The sequence below is a fragment of the Lolium rigidum genome, chromosome 1, assembly GCF_022539505.1.
Source record: "Lolium rigidum isolate FL_2022 chromosome 1, APGP_CSIRO_Lrig_0.1, whole genome shotgun sequence".
Lineage (NCBI taxonomy): Eukaryota > Viridiplantae > Streptophyta > Magnoliopsida > Poales > Poaceae > Lolium > Lolium rigidum.
Window position 1 is genome coordinate 56,033,252 of NC_061508.1, and position 8,190 is coordinate 56,041,441.

Sequence of the window (8,190 nt, forward strand, 5' to 3'; positions counted from 1 at the left end):
CCAGCAACTTGCTGCGGTGGTGACCGCGGCCACCGCTCCTTCCTCCGGCTCGCAGACGCTAGTTCTGCACGCCGGCCGTGCCGCCATTGTGGCCGGTGAAAAGGTCTCTGCCCAGGTAGGCCGGATCACCGAGTTCCACCGCCGAGGAGCTGACCTCGGCCATCTGCTTGATTACGCTGAAAAGTGGAATCAGGCGGATCTGACGCTGGCGACGCGCGGCCTCGGCAAGGACAAGCTGCCGGTGATCAATCCCTCTGGCCCTCGGAACACCGGTCAACACTTTGGCCGGCTGCGGCGCGCGGCCAAGGAGTTCGACAATGTGTGGCACGATGCCAGCACCAACATGTCGGTAAGCTGCACAACCTCAATCTCTTTTACATCCTTGCCGGTTTTCTTTCCAGACTCTCAAGATTATATATATTCTCCCAGTCCCCGAGTTGCGGGTTGAGAGTGCAGCTCTTAGCGCGAAACTTTGTTAGAAACACAAAAAACCGGCATAGCCAGTCCCCGAGTTTCGGGTTGAGAGCGCAGTTCTTAGCGCGAAACTTAGTTAGAAACACAAAAAACCGGCATAGCCAGTCCCCGAGTTTCGGGTTGAGAGCGCAGTTCTTAGCGCGAAACTTAGTTGTAAACACAAAAAACCGGCATAGCCAGTCCCCGAGTTTCGGGTTAAGAGCGCAGTTCTTAGCGCGAAACTTTGTTGTAAACACGAAAAACCGGCATAGCCAGTCCCCGAGTTTCGGGTTGAGAGCGTAGTTCTTAGCACGAAACTTTGTTGTAAACACAAAAAACCGGCATAGCCAGTCCCCGGGTTTCGGGTTGAGAGCGCAGTTCTTAGCGCGAAACTTAGTTAGAAACACAAAAAACCGGCATAGCCAGTCCCCGAGTTTCGGGTTGAGAGCGCAGTTCTTAGCGCGAAACTTAGTTGTAAACACCAAAAACCGGCATAGCCAGTCCCCGAGTTTCGGGTTGAGAGCGCAGTTCTTAGCGCGAAACTTTGTTGTAAACACAAAAAACCGGCATAGCCAGTCCCCGAGTTTCGGGTTTAGAGCGCAGTACTTAACATGAAACTTTGTTTTCCTTGCCGGCATCTTTTTTACCGAAAACCTTTTTAACTTGAACAGAGCATGCTGTACACCCGGAAGCAGCTCTTTGAGGAGCTGCTGTGGGAGCACCGGGAGCTGTCTGAGGCCCACAGCAAGTGTCGAGGTTAATCTTCCGCACCCCGGCTTCTCTTTACCGGTTGCTTTTTCCTTTCCAGCACGAATTAACTTTTTTGCATTTCAGCTCTTCCGGAAGCCTCCTTTGAGGAACTCTCCGCCCAGCTCGCCGCGCTCAAAGGTACCATTTCTTGTTTTGCATCTTTTACCATACCGGACCTCTCTTTGTTAATAAGACCCTTCCGGATTTCATCTGAGAAGGAGCAGCTCATCACCGCGCATCGCGAAGTGAAGGAGCAGGCCATGCAGGCTGAGCTCCGGCACGCGCGGGAGCTCAAGGAGGCCAAAGCCGCAGCAGAGGCCAAACTGGATGAATCCCTGAAGGAGTACACGAACTCCACTGCTGTGCTGCGGGCGGAGATGGAGGAGGAGACCGTGGCGCGGAAGGCAGCGCAAGACCGGCTCGCTCTCCTAAACGATGAACAAAAGGAGTACGACCGGTTGGTTGTACAGACTGACGCGCTGGCCCTCAGTAAGCCTTTCTTCTTTCCCCTCTTTCGCTTATAAGCATATATTTTCCGGTAGCATGTCCTTATCTTTTCTTCCTTTTTTCTTGTAGGGCTCTTTCCGGATTCCCAGGTGCATGCCCACAACAAGGTGGCGGAACGCAGGGCGGAACAAGAAATGACCAACCCGGATGCGCCCTGGGATCCTTATGACCACCTGGTTGCGCTCTCCGCCGGATCCAACACATGCGCTCCGTGGACCGGCATCTTACCGACCTTCCGGATGTTGCTATCCAAATCTGCAAAGTGATGTGGCCTGGGGAACCGGTACCTGCCAACGTCACGCTCACCGCCGACCGCCTGAAGGACGCAGGCCGGAGGATCCGTGAGTGGAAGTGTTCGGCGGCTCGTGCCGGAGCGGACGCGGCTCTGCGCATCGCCTGCTCCTGGTATGACGACCTGGATCTGGATGCTTTCCATAGCCTCCGCGGCAACGCGCCCACCGACACAGATCCAGTCTGCACCGCCAAGCGCCAGGACCGCGCCTACCGGATAGCCGAGTTCGCCCATGTGCGCACCTTCATCCCTCCTCATCCCGACGTGAAGGATGCACTCTCCGACGACGAGGAAGAAGTCGAGGACGAGGAGGATGAAGAAGCTGGCGAAGGCGACGTTCTTCCGGAAGGAGGCGACGCTCCCCCGGAAGCTCCTGAGGCCGGCCTGCAGCCCCTTGTTGCTTAGATATCTCGTGTCATGCATGTGTTGTCCCTGAATGTCTCAAAAAACTTCAGCCCGTTAAATTCTACCCCGGAATGCCGGGGTTTAAGTTGTAAGACAAAACTTAGCATTTATTTTGGTTGTGTTACAACTTATATGCCGGTGTCTTCTTAACCGGTAGCTTATCAAGTCAAGTTTATATGCTATCTTAGCATTGTGCATATTGTTTGCTTTTTTATCTTGCACTGTGAAGATGCCGGAATTATTTCGGCATCCAATCCGATGCACACTTGGTTCTTTTGGTTTGGCTCTGTCTACCTCTTTTGGGTGTTTTGGCGTATGAGTCACAAAGTTCTTTTGCCAAGCAAGCACTTTCTTGAACTTAGAAAGAATTCAAAATTTTCACAAAAAACCGGCATAGCCGGGGTTAGTTAATTTTTCCGGATTGTTCGTTCCCACTCCTCCTTTTCGTGGTTCACGTGCTTAATTCCTACCGGTTTATCTTGCTTGCCATGAAGCCGGGTTGCGGACAGCAGCAGAGTCGAAGACTCCGGTAGGTTTAGCACGTTACTAAATCGGAAAGAAAAAATGTTCAATAAGCAACCGGTAAACTGAAAAAATAAACATATTGCATGCAATTTCAGTGGGAGTAGTCCCCGAGACTCATTCGAGGTCCCGACATCTTTTATTCATAGCAAATAAGGTACAAAAAAGAACTTCTTACAGAACAACTTCAGGAATAGAAAGGACGCAGTAGTGCTATGTTCCATGGGCGCTTTGTTTCTTCCCCTGACCTGTCCGCCTTTCCCTTCTTTGATTCCTGTGCATCGATCAAGTGGTAGGCATCATTGTGCAGAGCCTTGCTCACAATGAAAGCCCCTTCCCACGGAGGTGAGAGTTTGTGGCGTCCCTCAGTGTGTTGCACTAGGCGTAGCACCAGGTCTCCTTCCCGGAACACTCTTGGTTTAACCTTCCGGCTATGATAGCGTCTGAGGTTCTGCTGGTATATGGCTGTTCTTGCCAAAGCCAACTCCCTTGCTTCTTCTAGCAAGTCCACATCATTTTCTCGGGCCTCTTTTACCTCTTCTTCGGTATAGAGTTGAACCCTTGGTGAATCATGTATGATGTCAGTTGGTATCACGGCTTCTGCCCCGTAAACCATGAAAAAAGGAGTGTATCCGGTAGACCGGTTTGGAGTCGTTCTTATGCTCCACAGCACCGATGGTAACTCATTGAGCCAACACCCCGGTGTCTTTTCAACCGCCTCAAAGTCTTGGTTTGATACCGGAAAGCACCAAAGCATTGGTTCTTTCCACTTGGCCATTGCCTTGCGGGTGTGCGGCCGAGCACAAGTCCAGTTGGATGTTGTTATCCTCACAAAATCTTTTGAACTCTCATTGAGCAAAGTTTGTTCCGTTGTCAGTGATAATGCTATGCGGCTAGCCATACCGCAAGATAACATCCTTCAAGAATTTCACAGCCGTATGCCCATCACATTTTGCGATAGGCTTCACCTCTAGCCACTTAGTGAACTTATCCACCATTACTAGGATGTGAGTCATGCTGCTCCTTGCAGTTTTAAATGGGCCCACCATGTCAAGGCACCAAACAAAGAACGGCCAAGTTAGTGGTATAGTTTTCAAACCGGATGCTTGGGGTATGGTTACGCTAGCGTACCGCTGGCACCCGTTGCATCTGCGCACCAAATCCTCGGCATTTTCCGGTGTCGTGAGCCGGTAGAACCCATGCCTGGAACACTTTCGCCACCAGCGCTCTTGATGAAGCATGGTGCCCACACTCTCCTTGATGAATCTCTGCCAGCATTTCTTTTCCTTCTTCCGGTTCCACACATCTTTGGAGGACACCGGTTACACTTCTCTTGTACACTTCTCCATTGATGATGGTGTAAGCCTTAGATCTCCTTTGGATTCTTTTTGACTCATTTTCGTCAACCGGCAAGGTGCCGTTGATCAGGAATTCCTTAATAGGTTCAACCCAAGTTGGTGCTTCCCGTACCAGAAATATTGGTACGTCTATCTCCATGTAATCCACCAGCATAGCCTCTTCCGGCTTAGATCCTGTAGTCCCCGAGTTTACCGGAGCAGTCCCCGGGTTTCCTTTGTCAATGTCCATTGCCACAATGTGTGACTCTGGTACGAAAATTGATTCCGATTCCGGATTCGGTTTGATCGATGGCATCCTTAGGTGAGCCAAAGCTACTCCGGGAGGAATTTCCTGCCGGGAGGAGCCTAACTTGGAGAGTGTATCCGCGGCTTCATTTTCCGCCCGCGGCACATGGTGAAACTCACATCCTTCAAAGAATCCGGCAATCTTTTGCACGTGAAACCGGTATGAGGCCATGTTGGCATCTTTTGCGTCCCAATCTCCGGAACACTGCTGCACCACAAGATCTGAATCACCATAGCAAATGATCCGGTGTGCACCGATTTATTTTGCGACCTTGAGCCCATGGATCAGAGCCTCGTACTCAGCGACATTGTTTGATGCCCTGAAATGCACTTGGAGAACATACCGGAGATGATCTCCCTTTGGCGAGGTAAGAACCACACCGGCACCTAGACCCTCTTTGAGCTTGGATCCGTCGAAGTGCATCTTCCAGTATTCTATCTTTTGTTCTGGGGGTTTGTATTGCATTTCCGCCCAATCAACCAAGAAATCAGCTAAAGCTTGTGATTTTACTGCATCTCTTCTTTCGTATACCGGTACGTATGGTGATATCTGAATTTCCCATTTGGCAATCCTACCGCTAGCATCCTTGTTGCACATGATATCCAAAATTGGTGCCTCACTCACCACCTTCATTGGGTGTTCTTCAAAGTAGTGCTTGAGCTTTGTGGCGGCCATGAACACGCCATAGGTCATTTTCTAGAAGTGAGGGTAGTTTTGTTTTGAGAGGGAGAGCACCTCGCTCAGGTAGTATACCGGTCTTTGCACGGTTTTTCCTTCCTCTTCTCTTTCCACTACAACCACAACACTCACAACCCGGTTTGTTGCTGCTATGTACAACAGCATGGGCTCCCTTTCTAGAGGTGAAGCCAATACCGGCGCGGTTGCCAGCATCGTTTTTAGCTCTTTGAACGATGCGTCCGCACTGGGGGTCCAGAAGAAGGTATCGGATTTTTTCATCAAAGCATAGAGAGGCAGAGCCTTTTCTCCCAACCTGCTTATGAACCGGCTTAGCGATGCCAAGCTTCCGGTGAACTTTTGCACGTCCTTAAGATCGTGCGGTATAGTCATTCTTTCGATGGCCCGGATTTTTACCGGATTAACCTCTATTCCCCGGCTTGATACGAGAAAGCCAAGCGGCTTGCCGGCGGGGACACCGAAGGTGCATTTTGCCGGATTGAGTTTCATCCGGAACCTTCTCAGGTTGTCAAACGTTTGCCTCAGATCATCGATCAAGGTTTCTTTTACCTTAGTTTTTATCACGACATCGTCCACATAGACTTGCACATTTTTTCCGATCTGATCAAACAAACACTTTTGCATACAGCGCTGGTACGTTGCACCAGCGTTGCGCAAACCGAAAGGCATAGTGACATAGCAGTAAGCCCCGTGCGGGGTAATGAACGCAGTTTTTATTTGATCTTCCTTTTTCAGGGGAATCTGGTGGAAACCGGAATAAGCATCCAGGAAAGACAACAGCTCACAACCAGCAGTAGAATCAATCACTTGATCGATCCGGGGTAAAGGGAAAGGATCTTTCGGGCAAGCCTTGTTCAGGTTGGTGTAGTCGATGCACATGCGCCACACCTTTGGAGCTTTTGCTTCAAGGTTCTCCTCTTTTTTCTTTTCGACCAGCACTGGATTGGCTAGCCACTCAGTATGCAGTACCTCCACAATGAAGCCGGCAACCAACAACTTTGTCACTTCTTCTCCGATGATCTTTCTTCTGTCTTCAGCAAACCGGCGCAACGGCTGCCTTACCGGCTTCGCATCCTTCCGGACGTTCAGAGAGTGCTCAGCCAACTCCCTTGGAACACCTACCAAGTTATCAGTAGACCAGACAAAGATATTCCGATTCTCACAGAGGAAGTTGACGAGCGCGCTTTTCTATGCCTCACTCAGGCCGGCACCGATACGAACGGTATGCTCAGGGTAAGCCGGGTCCAGCACGATGTCTTTTGTCTCCTTTGTTGGCTTGAAAGCCGGTGTGCCCAAATTGCCACTCATTGCCGCTAAGCTCAACGCGTGAGGATCGAGCCGGCGCAAGCTGCGGTTTGCATCCTTCTTTTTCCTCGGCAATCACCAGCGATTCTGCCAGGTTCGATCCGGCGGAAGCAGTTTCCAGTGAAACTTTGTAGTTTCCCACCACGGTTAAGGGTCCACGAGGTGCCGACATCTTCATTTTGAGATACGCCGTGTGAGTGGAGGCCATAAATGCCGCCAATGCTGGTCTCCCCAGCAGTGCATGATAAGGACTGTCTAGATCCACCACCTCAAACAGGACATTTTCCACCCGGCAATTATCACGTCCTCCGAATGAGACATCCACCCGGACTTTTCCCATGGGCGAACAGGACAGCCCCGGAACGATTCCATGGAACATTGTGTGAGTCGGTTGTAACATGTTTTCTGTTATCCCCAGCGTACGCATGGTGTGCTGGTACATGATATTTATGATGCTCCCATTGTCTATCAGAACTTTGCTGAACTTGACTCGAGTCGTTGGCCCATGCATGATTGGGTCTACAACAAGAACATAACCACCCGGATTTGGCATTATCTTGGGGTGATCCTTGAACGACCAAGATACTTCCTGATCTGACCACAGCATGTATTTTGGTACTGCCGGCATCACAGCGTTCACTTCCATGGAACGGCGATGCAGGCTTTGCCTGTCTATTGGCTCAGTAACGAACACAACACAGCACACATCCGGATCCTGGTAAACGTTCCGACCCAAAGGTGCCAGTGGAGGTGGTTGGCCATTACCTTCTCCCACCTGATGGACTTGCTGATATTGCTGCCGGTTTGGCTGCGGCTGTACCGGTAGAGCATTTGCTCCGGTAAGCGGTGGTGGTGGAGGTAGTGGTTGTTGGTGCAACATATCTTGCGACGGTGGTAGTATCGTGGTACAGCCTTGTGCTTGCGCATCTTTTACCGCACCTTTCAGCATCAAGTACTTGGTCCAGGAGCAATCTTTTGTCAGATGGTTTGCCGGCTTCGCCGGGTTCGGAGTGTGCCACCGGCACGGTTGTTCCATTGCCGATTCCATGGTGTATCTTGCATGTTCTTGCCAATTCTTTTTCTCGCCCCACGGCTTCTTTTCAACCCATTGTTTTTTAGGACATGGCTGCGATCCGGTTTTTTGTCTCTGGCTTCCGCTGGCGCCGGAATTATCCTGCACCGCGGCTACTTGTTGCCCATACCTTCTATCCGGAAAATCTTCCCTTCTTTTGTTGTGCCTGTTATCCCGGTATTGCTCTTGGCGCTGCTGAGGCTGGTTTGTTTGTTCCGGTTCAGCTTGTACTGCCGGTTGCATTGGATCTCCCAACGCATAGTTATCCGCCACTCGTATCATTTCTGCCATAGTTGTTGGCATGTTTCTCTGTAGCTTTTGCCACAGCGGTGATCCTCTTCTGCACCCATTGCAAAACCAAGCAATGGCTTGTGCCTCGATTACTCCTTCACAAGAATTTCTTATGGAGTTCCACCGGGTTAGATAATCCCGGTCTGTTTCATGCTGACGCTGCACGCACAAGGCGAGCTGCTGAGGCCGGTTCGGCCTCCGGTAAGTGCTGCTGAAGTTGCTCACAAAAGCTTCCTCAAAATCCAGCCAGCCA